Here is a 15,830-nt window from a genome sequence, read left to right on the forward strand (position 1 = left end):
AGCAGTATGGAAATGTAAGCCGAATAAACCCTTTCCTCCCCAACTTGCTTCTTGGTCATGATGTTTGTGCAGGAATAGAAACCCTGACTAAGACATATATATAGGAAACACACACACATCTCATTACCCCTTCTATCCCTACCAGTCCATTTCTCAGATTCATGACTTTTGGATTGGCTTTTAGTTTATTCAAGGTCACTTAGTGCATATTTGATTAGAACTACTTATTGGGCTTAGCGAGGTCACCAGTAAGTACACAACCGAAGGCAATTATTCTGTCCTTGAATCTATCCATACAGTGGCAGTATCGTTCAATTACATCATGAGTTTTGACCACTCTTATTTCCCATTTCTCTCTCTTGCTCTCCTCCTCTGCTTCCTTCTCCTTCCATTCCTATTCTCAAATAGCCTCCCTTCTCTTTTCATGTCTTTCTGTGCACATTCGTGTAGATAGATAAATGATAGATGATAAATAGATGATAGTTGAAGTATAGATAGATGATAGAGAGATAATAGTTGAATAAACGTGTGTGTGTGTGCGCGCGCGCGTAGAAAGGTAGGCACGCTGGGTTTGAAGCCCTGCTCTGTGCTTACTAGCTCTATGCCCCAGGAGAACTAGTTTATCAGTCTCCTTCTCAATGTGCCCATATGTAAATCAGAACAACCACCTTACAGGATGGTTGCAGATTAAAACAGATAATCTGGCTTCTGAAAGGGTATTGAACTGTACCGGGAGCAGATACAGCTCCCTTCCTGCACTTAAGACTTTCTCCATAAGCACACTGCCCCTTCCATCTGTGGGGGGTTGGTTCCAGGACACCTGCAGATACCAAAATTTGTGGATGTTTATAGCTGGTACATAATAAAGTGGTACACACTACTATATAATCCATGTATCATTTAAATCACATGTAAATATATTTGAACATCTAACACAGTGTCCATAGGTGCTGTCTTGATGGTTGAATGGATGTGGGGGGTGGGGGCATATCTGGATGTTCAGTGCAGACACAGGATTTTCCACCTTGAATACTTCTGATCTGCATTTTATACAACCCAAAGTTACAGAGACATAACACACATTCTTTTGTGTATTTTGGGGGGTGGTTTTTTTTTTCAATTTATTGCATGAAGGAATTACACTAGTCCAAATTAAAAGTGGACCCCAAATGATTCCATTAAACAAACTGAAGTGGGAAAAAAAAAAAAAAGCTTGTTACAAGGAACAGAAGGAAATTCTGCTCTGCCAGGAAATCCTCACTCTTCAGAGAGCAGCAAGCAATTAAAACCGATGGGTCGTCGGCTGATTGTCCTAGCCCATCCAGGCTCTGTCAGAGCTGGCATATGCTCTTGCATTAGTCACCTTTAGCTGAATCACTTCTCCATATTGTGGATGCTCAATTACAGTACCCGTGCAGGCAAAGGACTTCTTAAATATCTTCACTGGTTTCTTTATATCCTAATTATCAGCATCCTTGGACATTAGTGAGGGTCTTCTTGCTGTTGCTCCGTTGAATACTTACATGAATACAGCCTTCAGTGCCAGCAGGAAGCAGTGCATCACCCTTACTTGCATCAAAAAATGTTGTGACCTGGTGAGATGGCTCAGGGGTTAAGAGCACCGACTGCTCTTCCAAAGGTCCTGAGTTCAAATCCCAGCAACCACATGGTGGCTCACAAACATTCATAACAAGATCTGATGCCCTCTTCCAGAGTGTCTGAAGACAGCTATAGGGTACTTACATATAATAAATAAATAAATAGATAGATAGATAGATAGATAGATAGATAGATAGATAAATAGATAAATCTTTTTTTAAAATGTTGTATTGGGGTCTGAGAATTGCCACACAAACCATACATACATCAACCTCAGTTAAGCAAGAAGAGTTTATTGAACACACACTATAATACTGGACACCCAGGTCCACAAGAAGGAAAAACCTAATTGTGGCACCAGTCTGTCCTCAGGGCAGGCTTTTTATATGAAAAAACCAGGTTCAGAGCTTTTCGTATGAAAAACCAGGTTCAAAAGTCTGAAGGCAAGCAGTGAAGTGGAACAACATGTTTGGCTAACTAGACAAGGTGTTATCAGCCAACCTTTAAGCCGACTGGTCCTGAGTGAGGTAAGGAGGGTGGTGGACAAGCGGTGAACAGAACATTGAGATTACAGGGTACAAGTGATTCAACCATAATTTTTTGGTTGTTAGTAACATTTTTTGGTGTATCAGCTATGGATAGTTACGGGAAGTAGAGTCTGAGAACCTGAACTTATTTCACCTTATGAGCAAAATGGGGACTGAATACAAAGTCGCTACAGTTGTGTTAGAAGGATCAGGCCTCAACAGTTTGGAGCACAAGAATCCCTGTGCTCACATATAACCAGGAGGGAGGTGTCTCTTCAGTGGGAGAGATGGACAACCTGTTTTCCACTCAGAAGGCTGGGATGGAGGTGGCTAATATCCTAGGTGATCTCCTCCTGTAGGGCCAGGCTACACCTGGAGTCCACCAAGCTCCCATGAGCAGGACCAGAGACAATAGTCTAAGTGACAGGTGACCTCTGCACTATGTTTATGACCAAGACCATACCAGATCCTTCTGCAGGCACTTAAGGTGACACATATAGTCTGTCTATAGAAACTATCTTTATGGAAGAAGTGACATGTACTTTGAGAAGAGCTTCAATGTAATCATGCCTCAGGCTTTACTCTGTACACAGGATTGTATTACGTGGGAAACTCCCCCCTCCCCAATTTTACTGTACTTAAATATTTTTTAAATAAACTGCCCAAGTGTCTTGAAGTTTGCTTGAACCAACACTGGCTACTGAGTTGTGTTAAACTGTATTTCCTTGTTTCACACGGATTGTTATTCTCCTGGCTGTGCCATTTGTAGAGACACGCCTCCCCCCAAACCAAAGTGGTGCAAACAGTGGAAATTCAGGTGTGGTGGTAGAGGGAGGCGAATCTCTGTGAGTTATTAGAGGCCAGCCTGGTCTACACAGTGAGTTCCAGGATAGCCAAGTGACAGAGAGATTCTGTCTCAACAACAACAAAAGAAAAAGCCACACAGAAGAGTGGAGGTTGTGGACAGTGGACTTAGTAGGATCCCTTTTCCTAGCAGAGGCAGCCTACCTGCTGCAGAAGGCAGGGGAGACAGCTGGAGCTTTGGGAAGTGAGGGGGCTGCAGGGGTGGGGCAGTGGAGTCCTTAGTGGCTAAACTGGGTATGCTGCACATTCTTGTATTTTGGTTAGTCACACATGTGTGGTTTGTGCACTTTCTGTATGTTGCATGTTTCATAGTTTCAAAAATCAAACAAACCCTACACCACCTCAAAGTAATAATTTTTTTAAAAATCAACACTTAGAAAATGTCATGTGCAGAGTTAAGCACTGGTCATTCCTGGAGCACTGGCTCATACCATCTTTTCTTAAAACCACCTTCACCGAGCAGTGGTGGCACACGCCTTTAATCCCAGCACTCGGGAGGCAGAGGCAGGTGGATTTCTGAGTTCGAGGCCAACCTGGTCTACAGAGTGAGTTCCAGGACAGCCAGGGCTACACAGAGAAACCCTGTCTCAAAAAACCAAAAAGAAAAAGGAAAAAAACAAAGCAAAACAAAACAAAACAAACCCAACTTCACTCTCTACTATCTCCAGTACTTTTCCTTCCCATCCAAGCTCCTCATGGGGCTGATCTGAAACCGATGCTCCATCTTCAGACCTCCTTCTTTCCTGAGAGCCCATAGCTGTACTTCAGTGGAGAAGACACAGTTGGCTTCATGCATGGGACCCTGTCTCTCACCAGTTCCTAAGGCCATGGCTCCCACCAGCCATCTGTAGACTGCATCTCCTTTCCACCATGAAGTTCTACCTGATATTCCCAGTCAACCCTTCCCAGTGAACACACTCTCTGGGTACGTTGCCAGGTGTGTCAGGTACCGTAAGCGATAGGAAGCAGTGTCACCTGGCCTTGCACGAGAGTTACCTGAAGCTTCTAAAAATACCTACCCTTAGCCCCACCCCAGAAAATCTACAAGAAATGTAGCCAAGAAAGGAGAGTTCCCATCTACTACACCTGCCTATCCCCTGGAACTTCCCATACCATCACCCACTAAAGCCTCCTGCCAGTCCTAAACAGGTATCTCAATGGTACTCATTTTCCAGCAGGAAATAAGAACAGAGATTCAGAGAAGCTTAAAAATATATAGCAAGTCCCTGGGTGGGAACAAGGGAGACATCATATAAAAACCAGGTCTCTGTGGCTCAGGCAGCCAACTTTGCGATGTCATTGTCACTGGCTAGGAGTTGTCCACCTAATTGGTAGAGAGAAACTGAAGGATGGCAGTGCTCTTGGGGAGGAAGCAGGGAGCTTTGCAACAATGTGTATCTCACATTGTCGGGGAGTATAGCACAAGGAGACACAGAACATGAAGACTTCTAAACACAACTGAGGATTTTGCACAGGTTTTTCTAATGATCCATGGCCATGAGGGTCAGTAGCAAGGCTGGCGTTCATCACAACACTGGTGTTGCAATCTGTGAGTCTCATGGTGACTAGCAAACAGCAAAAGGGCAGTGTGTGTGTTATTGCTCTGATCTGGGGAGGGGGGTGGGGGTGGAGGGGTCAGTAGCAGGCAGACACAGAGAATGGGGGAGTACTCGAGAAAAGTCTGTCCCACCATGGTGTCTAAGAAGCAACGGGTGAAATAGGAAGGTGATGTGTCCTAACAGTCCCTTCAAGACAGACATGCCCCTAGAAATCTTCCTTCCTCCCAAATCCCTGCCTCTCAGAGGGTCTGCAGATGGGACTCGTGGTTTCTACACAAGGACTTCTGGGGAATCTCTTAATATCCAAACCAGAGCAGGTGTGCAAGCCACGTTACCTCCAACTCTGCAAGCTGAGCCCAAAGAGAAGAGCCCTGAGGTAGTTGTGGGCAAGGCCCTTCTTTTTCCCTCCTGGTGTCCCTAAGATTTGGGAAAACTTTTAGGAGCTGGGGCTTGTGGAAGAAGGTTAGGTCAGTCTGGGATGTTAGGACTCTCCCATCGCTTCCTAGCTGCCATGACGTGAGAGTCCTTTCTTGACCACTCACTCCCTGTGCCTGACTTATTACAGTCCCCACAACAATGGAGCCAAGCACCCGTGGACTAAAGCCTGTGAATCCAGGCAACAGCTAAGCCTCTCTATCTTTTCAGTTCACCTATCTCAGGTGTTTTATCATAGTGGAGGAAAATTGACATCACCACATAGATGGCCTGCACATGTGCTGCTCACCTCTGCCCTTTGTCCACCTCTGCAGAGGCTGGCCCATCACAGCCAGAGATTGCCATCCAAAGCTCCACCCACCCTGGAGCTGACTCTGCATTCCTACACAGTGGTTTCTAGAAGCACAGGGTGTCTACCAGTGAAAGAAAGTGTCCAAGGGGCTAAAACAAGAACTATAGCTATTGTCAGAAATCTCAGAGAGCCCAAGGCAGAGGAAAGAGGCCGAGATCTAACTCGAGTCCCTTAAGGGCAAAAAGATAAGGACTGGAAGCCAATTGAACCTGTCAAGACAAAAAGCTGAATGCACCTGCCAACCAGGTGTCAACGTGGCACTCCCCTCCCTTACAGAAAAGGATGACAAATTCACAGGCACGTGCCCTGTTGACTCTGGCAAGAGGGAAGGATGTTATCAGCTTCCATGGCCTGAGCTCACAAGGTCAAGGCCTGAGCAGAGTGGCCTTGGGGTTTGTGGGGTGGCACATGCTCCAGCGTGTTTACATGAGTAGCCTTGGATTGCTCTGACAGGGCCTGCTGGGTTCTGGAGGACTTCCCAGCAATATTTGCTACCTGGGCAGAGGATGGACTGAGGCAGCAAGCTGGGCCTCCATATAAAACTTGGATACACTAGATCCCACTCATACCATGGTTCATATTATGAGCTAAAGGGGGACCATTTGAGAATCTGATGAAGCGAACACCCTTTCTCCTGAACCATGTAGTGTGGGGCCATTGCGTGATCAGGCTTTGGATCCCTTGACCTCTCTTCTCCATTAGCATGCCACTGTCCCCAAATCTCTGCACTCGGTGACTGCTGCTTGAAGCCCTTCCCTTCCTAACAGGTCTTTGAGGGTCTGTCTCCCAGGCCCCATATTCTGAGGACAGGGATAGAGGACTCCCCCTGTGCATTTTCTCCTCTTCCTGAATGCATGTTTCCCTTTCCAGTGCTGTCAGCGGTCCCCTCCCCTGCCACCTGCACTAGTGCTATATCCAAGTCACATTGAGAGATGGATGCATCTTTGACCTATCTTTCCCTGCATTTCTGATCCTTGTTAATACCTGCAACCCATACTTGCACACGCTGGCCTAACAGAAGACGTGGGTTTGTTCAGTTTCTCCTGTCTCAGGGGATCCTGGAAGCTTGACGCCTGCAGAGTGAAGCTGGGCCAGTTGTTCCCAAACAGTGGAGGAGGACAGAGCATTGGTACTTTGCCAATGTGACAAACTTGTTCCCACTGGGCAGGAGCCTGGCAGCCTGGGTGAGAGCTGGACAAGAGCAGGACAAAATGAATGCAGTCTCTGTGGAGTCTCTGTGGAGACCAGCCTGGGCAGGGATAGCATTGCCAGTGTGTCCTTTGGTGGCAGTTTTATGAGGTTACTTGAGAATGTCAAATGGCACCCCTGACCTGGGAAGGGGACCTGAGCTAGCAGAGAAGCCAGACTTCAAATGCAACCACCTGTTGCCTGGGCACTATGCAGGATGTTCACAATGGCGCTCTCTCTTCCTCCTCCTCTTCTTCCTCCTTTTCCTCTTCTTCCTCTTCCTCCTCTTCCTGCTGCTGCTGCTTTTTAAAACAGGGTGTTGAATATCCAAGGCTGGCCTCAAACTCACCATTATAGCCAAGGATGGTCTTGAACTTCTGATCCTCCTGCCTCTACCTCCCAAGTGCTAGGACACAGATGCTACTATGCAGACAACCCCTAGCCATATCATTTCTTTGACACAATAATCCCCTAAAACAACATGACTCTATACAAATCTCCTATCTACTCCCCACCCACAGCACCTAAGTCAGTAGTGAATTAATGAATTCTGAGCAGAGCTGAGTGCTCTCAGCTGCCAGGAGAGCATAAGCACACATGGGAGGGCAGAGACATGCAAATGTGGCTTTTGTGAGGGGATCTGGATCTCTGAGCAGCAGACACTGAGCTGGGATGATCAGGTACTTCTGGAAGAGCCCAAGAAAAACCCAACGCTCCCACTTTGTGGTGGAAGAGTCTTCAAAAAGTTTAGGAATCAATATATTGGGGGGGGGGGTGCTCTTCTGCAGAAGACACGATTCCAAGCACAGTTTTACTGGTGTCGCCTATAGACTCAACCACTCCATTAACTCTTAGAACTCTACAGAGACATAATGGGAAGACCATGAGAGCGAGTCACAGATTGTAATGGTCATTTTAGCAGAGGAGCAAAGTCCATGGCCACATGTAACTCAGCATCCTACTGACACCACCCCATGTCTTCTCAAATAGTCACGTGGTGGCCTTCTGTAGCACACAAGCCAGGTGCAAAATTATATTTAACAATCAATACCATGTAAACATCTAGAGATTATCCATTAACTGACTGAAATGAATATCACCCAAAATTTAAAGTCACCTAAAAAGTATGCAAACACATACAATTACTGTTAAAACAAAATATGTGCCAGTTGTGATTGAGTTTAGTTGAACATACTGTTCCATATTTTATAATCCCATATGATATATAACTATAAATAATAGGAAGAGGTTCTTTTGAGACAGCTCAGGAAGCCACTATGTAGCCCAGGCTGGCTTTAAGTTTCCACTCTTCCTTCCTCAGCCGTGGGGTTATCAGTATACGCCACCATCTATGCTGGCAAACAATAGTCTATTTGACGAGTTCCAGATAAGTTTAGGAAACAAAGTAAAATAAAATTATGCATGTATAGTATATTGAAAAATAAGAAAAGTTATTATGAAGAAAGATAAACTCTGCATTTAGAAAGCACATTGATAATCTATAATTTGAGCCCCACAATTTTTCCTAATGTGTGTGGTAAGCAACAGCTGTGATTTCAATCAGTACATAGACTTTTAAAGGATTTAATATTGTAATAACAGTAACCAAAGCATGTTAAAACTGCAAAATATATATTACCCATTCTGTTGACAATAAAAAAGAAAAATAAACACAATATGGGTTTTTAAATTTTAAATTATTAAATTAGTCTTACTTACCAAAGACTAATATTATATTAACCCATATTCTAAAATGACTCTTGAGTTGACACTGGAAATTTAATTTCCTTATTTCATAAATATTTTAAGCATATCCAGATTTATATAAACTCTGTAATCTCTATGGCCAATCAGAATGGGGTTCCATTAAAATTGAGGGACTCTATAATCTAATGAGTTAATTCTCTCCAGAGATGGCTTTTTTTGGTTTTGTTTGTTTGTTTTACAAGACAGGATTTCTTTGTGTAGCCCTGGCTGTTCTGGAACCCACTCTGTAGTCCAAGCCGGCCTCAAACCCAGAGATCTGCCTGCCTCTGCCTCCCAAGTGCTGGGATTAAAGGCATGCACTGCACAGCCACCACCACCACCACCCTGTGAACTCAGATCTTTTACTCTATAACTCTAGCTACTTGTCAAGAACAAATCACAAAAGAGTTACAGTAGTCACAATGTAACTTTGTCTAAGATATCAAAGGCCTGCTCTTCCTAATAGACACATGACTCTTAAATGATTTGAATTAAAAGTAAACACAGAGAGCATTTAGAAATAATACTACCAGCATTCAGGAAGCTGACATAAGATACAAAAGCTGGGCCAGCTGGGTGGGATATATAGTATACTTTGTCTTAAATGGGAAAAAAAACCTATTAACTAATTGCAATAGACAGAAAAAGAATAAACAAAGATTCATGTGTCACTCAATGAAGAACAGATTTAAAATACAAAACCAAATCATTGCCATGATTCAGGGGAGACTGCTTACCAGCCACTGGGACCCAGAAACGCAAACAAAGCATTCAGTCTGAAACAATCAGGTGTGTGGTGGGGAGCTAAAGAAATAGCAGCCATGTTGAAGATCCATTGCTTTGGGATCCTCTCTGGCCACCTGAAATGTGCACAGCAGAAGAGAGGTACACATCTCCCAGCCAGTGCAGCTTCTCCTCCTCCATCAGGGGAGGGTCACAATGGTTAAAGATCTTAAGAGAGTAAATCAAATTTGCCATATCACTATAAGACAACATGGAGAGTGCTTTCATCTTGTCAATTAAGGAGGGAACTAGCAAGATGCAGTTGGTTCACAGAAGAATCCAGACACACACACACACACACACACACACACGCGCGCGCACACGCACACGCACACGCACACGCACACGCGCGCACACACACACAGGCGTCGAGATGCCTTGATAAGAGGTGTAACTGGATCCTTTGCGAAGGGACTAATTGTGTCTCTGTCAAACCAAACTCATTTGTGCTTCTAGTTCTAGGGAGGAGAAGCATTTGTGTTACTTTCAGTCGACTTCCAGAGGTGTGAAATGACTTAAGATTCTTAAAGATGAAATTCCTGCTATTGTTGGTAATCTTTGTTCCTGTTTCAAATCCTTCCACATGGCTTTCTGTTTCCAAGATATCTACGTTAGACAAGTCAAGCTTGAGGTGCAGGGACAGCCTTACATGTAAAAGGTTTTCTTTCTTTTTTTATTTAGAACTTTCCCCAGTGTATCTTAATTTTTTAAAAATATTTCTCCATGACAGAGTCTTAAACACTAAAAAGAGGGAGGGTGAGGAGGAAGAGGAAGAGAAGGAAGGCTATTTATTTTATAGTCAAAGTTCCACAGCACCCAGAAGAGGCTCGTGTGGGGGAGCAATGAAGATCAGCAGGTCCGTGACTGTGCTGTCCTCTCATTCTGAAATCCACCTGAGTGTTCAGTAAAGAGCATGGGAATTTCACACCAGCACCACGATTCTGAGTGTGCTCGGGCAGAGGCAGCAGATCCAACTGCAATGATCCAACATCTGGTACGCTGTACCCATCCCAGGCACCAACACATAAAGGGCCTCCATTCATGGCTTGTGTTCTATTCCACATTAAGAAAGCAAAGCCATCTTTCTGAAGTTTTTCTTTTCTGAAACGGTGTGTGAGCAGAATAATGAAGCCTTATCAAGACAACAGGACTTCAGGGAAATGCTTCACCAACCTCTGCCCAAAGACAGAAAGGGCCAAGTTGAGCTGATGATGTAAACACAGAGGTTGAAAGGGAAAGATAAAAAAGAGACAAAAGCCTGTGCCCCTAGCTTCATGTTAAAAGCATAGTTTCCACTCACAAACACATGCTTGTGTAAACTATAGATTTACAGTGGTAGTGACACTTTGATGTAGATTTTGTTGGATCAGGTTTGATTCCCAGCACCCACACCATGGCTCACAACCATCTGTATCTCCAGTTCTGAGGATCAGACATCCTTTGCTTCTTTGGGAACTGCATGTGCATGATGCAGACATACACTCAGGGAAAGCACCCATTCACATAAAAATAAACATATAAATTTTAAAATAGGCCACTTAGGGCTAACAAGATGGCTCAGCAGGTGAAGGGAATCAAGTCTGACTGCCATACACAAATTGGGTGTTCTCTCTCTCTCTCTCTCTCTCTCACACACACACACACACACACACACACACACACACACACACACACTTGGGATAATAGTTTTAAAAACTGTCTATTTAGGTAATAAAAAGTTATCAAATGCCCCTCAAAAATTTAAAAGTTAGTTCATAAAATCTGTACAGTTTTGTGCAGTATACATAGAAACCATGGTCTGCATGTAGCTCAATGTGTACAAAGCTCTGAGCTCAGTCTCTGGCACCAAGAGAAACTAAACAACAACAACAAAAAAGATACAGCACACCAAAATCCTACAGCACTCACTCACCAGCTGGCTCGTACTAAAAGCCCCAACAAAATCAAATGTTGTCGGGAACATGGAGTAGGTGTATACAGCATGGGAGGAACAGGCAACGGGAGCTGGAGATAAAAAAACCTGGTCTGCCTCACAGTAGATCACAGACCTAGGTGATGCCAAGAGAAACCGAAGGCATTCACCAAAGACAGGGGAAAAGAGGCATGAAAACCATCTAAATGTCCATCTTACTGAAGAGGAGACTTTCTAGCACACTGCCTCATCACACAAACACTGGGACACACTACAGCACTGAGAACAGGCAGGCTCTGGCTCTTCGCAGCTGTGCAGGTGTGCACTTGAAAACACAGTGGAGCAAAAAGAAGCCAGCTGCAGCCGCCCAATATGATTGATCTTAACAGAATTCCAGAGCAATAAAACCTACTTAACAGAGATAGGAGTGACTTCAGCACAAGAGTAACAGAGGTCATTCTAGATTCCTTTTTGGTTTTCTGGGGAAAGAGGCAGCAAAACAGAAATAGTAGGAACTCATTAGCATACAAAGGCACAATGCTTCTGCTGTAAAGGATGCTCCCCAGGGAGATGAGAATTGTTCTTACTGAACAGACATTTTTTTGAAACAGTTTCTCCACAACTATGGGAGCTGTCACAGGGCCATGATTCAGTATTAGCAGGAGAGCTTTTGAAAAATTCAGCTTCTTAGAAAGGATTTGTTTCTTCCTAGCAGCCGCCCATCTGTTCCAAGACTGAATAAATATGTCGGCTTGAGGTTCTTTTCTGGAAGTTAGTAAACAAACAGTGAGAGATCAGTTTCAAAGCGTATGGCCAATATTTAACAAATGTTTGAGCTTTTTCTCTCCCAAAATAACAATATGACTGAACAGGGGCCAGGTGTGATGGTTCACATCTTTAACTTCAGCACTTGGGAAGCTGATGCAGGAGGACAGCTGTTTTAGTTAGAGACTAGCCTAAGCTACAGAGTGAGACACTGTTACTTGCACACACACACACACACACACACACACACACACACACACACACACACACACATCTCTGTGTGTAATATAAAGCCAGAAAGTTTTAAATTGTTCCGATACAGCATTTTGCTTAACAGAAAGGAAATCCATGCTGTAGATTTTTATCTATTTTTTGACAGGACAACCACAGTGTGAACAATAATGAGTAATTTTGAGGAAGATATTTTTAAGGTAAGGTATTTTGATAATAATTTATTTAAAAGGCAAAAGGAACTGGAAGTGTTCAGTCATCAACCAGGAAGTGGGGATGCCTGCAAACCCACCTTTACTAAATGAGCTTCTAAACAGAAAAGTAGCCAAGGAGACTGCGGCATGGAAACAAACAATTCCTAAGCACAGTTGGAGGATGCTCCCCCAGAATAGTCAGACTCAAGAACAATCAGCTGCCCTGGAGAATCAGGACAGAAAGTGATTTGGTTAAGATTGTACAATGGAGAGCTGGCTCAGCAGTTAAGAGCTCTTGTTACTCTCTCAGAGAACCTGGGTTTCTCAGACTCCTGCACAAATCCAACCTCTAAAGCCAGATTCCACACTGCATGGAGAAAGTGTAGGTTTCTAGCGACCCCAATAAGCATGTTCAAAGACATGAGTGGAAACAAAGAAAAAACAGGGTGTCAGGTCACCAGGCACTTGCAAAGTCACCAGTCTACTGTGGGTTCCTTACATTGTGATATGCCAAAGATGGGACATAGACCCCAACACCCGGGACATGGACACCCCAACCCCATTCCCTACCCTGTGACTCAAAAGCTGAATGTAAAAGTTTCAAGAATTTTGTCAATGATGAAAGGTTTCTGAACAGGAAACAACCAAAAATTAATTCGAAATCAAACACAGAACGAATCGGTGGTGTTTCTGGCAGAGTTCACCTATGTTGTGTCACAGACATCACCACGGCCCTGTTTCTGCATGGGCACAAGCACTTTGCATCATGTGGTCATGCATTGCTTGCAAATACTGCCGGGAACATGGCTCAGACTGAGGCAACCCAACATCAGGAGTAGCAGTATGTTTCAGCCATACCATGTTTTTCTGCTGTTTAATTACAGGAAACAAAACCTCTACCTGTCTTCCTACCATCATACCTAGATAATTATAACATATAATATATAATATTATATATACATATATATATATTTGTAATTATACTTACTATTATCATCCCTGGATAATGCCATATTAAAATATCTTTGGATTTAATTGTTTTACGATGTTTATTTTTAAAAATTGTTCCTTTGAATTTCATTTAGGGAAAAAAAGATGTTTGTTGAACTTTGGTTTAGGATTAAGATAGAATTTCCAACAATTTCTGAAATATTCCTGGATTAGTTAATTTTCTATTGCTATGTTAAAACACTACAACCAAGGCAACTTAGAAGGAAGGGTTTATTTTGGGCTTACAGTTTCAGGGGAGGAAGAGTCCATCATGGTGGGGCAGCATGCCAGCAAAACATGTTGGCCGGAGCAGCCGCTGAGAGCTCACATCTCAAACAGCAAATAAGAAGCAGAGAGCATGCTGAGAATGACACCAGTCCTTTGAAACCTTAAAGCTCACTGTGTTAGTCAGGGTTCTTCAGAGTCACAGAACATATGGAATGAATCTATTTATATAAAAGGAATTTGTTGGAATGACTTACAGGCTGCAGTCCAATTAACACAACAATGGGCAGCTGTGAATGAGAAGTCCAAGGCTCTAGTAGTTGCTCAACCCCATGAGGCTGGGTGTTCTAGCTGCTCTTCTGTATAAACTGGAATCCTGAAGAAGTAGGCTCCAACAGATGTGCTGGCAAGCAAGTGTAAGTGGATAAAGAAGAACAAATCCTTCCTTCTTCCACTGTCTTTATGTAGGTTTCCAGCAGAAGGTATGGCCTAGATTAAAGGTATGCGTCATTGATTAAAAGTGTGTGTCAGTCTGGATTAAGAGCATGTGTCATCGTACTTCAAGATCTGAATCAAAAGCTTGTGTCTTCCAACCTGAAGATCTGGGTTACAGTTGCACCCTCCATTGCTGGATTGTAGTTCTTTCCAGATATAGTCAAGTTGACAACCAAGAATAGGTATCACAATCCACCCCTTAACAACTTGACACAAATCATAGCTCATGTCCAAATGAAAACAATAGCCAGGTCATAAATATACCTAACATTCAGAAATGGAGGGAACAACTGTGATTCAGGTCTTGAGACATGGAAGACGCAGGATCTTGACATGAGATGACACATGCTTTTGATCCCGATCTTGAGGCATAGAGGTCATGAAAAGCTTAGGTCTAGACAAAATAGTACGTTCCTTTAATCCCAGGAAACCAAGGTAAGCAGATCTCTGAGTTCAAGGCAATCCTGAGACAGAGCAAGTCCCAAATTCAGGCATGGTGGTACACACCTTTAATATGTGCCATATCTTCTGCTGGAGACCTACATAAGGACAATGGAAAAAGGAAGGCTCACCCTTCTTTGCCTGCTTGCACTTACTCACCAGCACATCTGTTGGAGCCTACTTCTTCAGGATCCCAGCTTATATAGCGACCAGCTAAAGCAACTGGCCTCATGAGACCAGCAAGTTCTAAATTCTTGGATTTCTCATTCATGGCTACCCATTGTTGGGTTAGTTGGACTTCAGGCTATATGTCATTACAATAAATTCCCTTAATATAAAGAGACATTCCATAAGTTCTGTGACTCTAGAGAACTCCGACTAATACAAAAGACCATTCTATCTTTCGATCAGGCCAGCTGCTTCAGGATGGTGGGGAACATGGCAAGACCAGTGGATTCCATGATCTGGGCCCACTGTTGCACTTCTCTAGCTGTGAGATGAGTTCCTTGATAGTAGCAGTACTGTGTGGAATACCATGATAGTGGAGAAGGCATTCTGTAAGTCCATTGATGGTGGTTTGGACAGAAGAGGAAAGGCAAATCCATAACCAGAATAAGTATCAATGACAGAAGAAGTGGTCTAATGTAGTCAACCTGCCACGAGGTTGCTAGCTGGTCACCCCTGGGAATGGTGCCAAGTCTGAGGCTCAGTATTAGTCACTGATGTCACAGATCTGGCATTCAGTGGCATCTGTAGCCAGGCCAGCCTTGGTGAGTGAAAGTTCATGTTGTTGAGCCCATGCATAACCCCCAACTCTGCCATCCTGGACACTTTATTACACTTCTGCATCACTGTTCATCATCAAACCAAACCGGTAGCAACATTCCTCCATGGCCTTTGCATCAGCTCCTGCCTCCAAGTTCCTGTCCTGACATCCTTTGGTGATGAACATCGAGCAATGTGGAAGTGTGAGCTTAATAAACCCTTTTTCCCCCCAACTTGCCTTTTGGTCCTGGAGTTTCATCGCAGCAATAGAAACCTTGACTAACACACCAGCCCACAGTTACACACCTCCTCCAAGGTCATATCTCCTAATTCTACCCAACTAATCTCACCAACTGGGGACCAAGCATTGGAACATCTGAACCTATGGGAACCATTCTCATTCAAAAGACCACAGGTGCTAATTATACTTCAGCTAATTAGAATACTTAGTTATTACATCTTAATAATTATATCAATACATTGACCAACTCTGAAAAGTATATCGAAGGTGCTGTATATCTTGCAGTATCAACTATCCAGTCAAGATTTAGTGCTTTATGTAAAAACCAACAAATTTGTGTAGTAATGAGATGGTGAAATGAGGGGCGCTGTCCACAGCTGTGGTCCTGATATAGCGATTCTTGCAGATAGGAGCCAATGGGAGTGGCTCCTGGACAGAGTAACGTGCATTTGTGAATGGTAACTGCACTTTCTAAGCAGTGTAGGGAGCAGTCTTCCTCCCTGTTACATCTTTCACCC

This window comes from Mus musculus, chromosome 14 (assembly GCF_000001635.26).
Source record: "Mus musculus strain C57BL/6J chromosome 14, GRCm38.p6 C57BL/6J".
In the NCBI taxonomy this organism is placed as follows: Eukaryota; Metazoa; Chordata; class Mammalia; order Rodentia; family Muridae; genus Mus; species Mus musculus.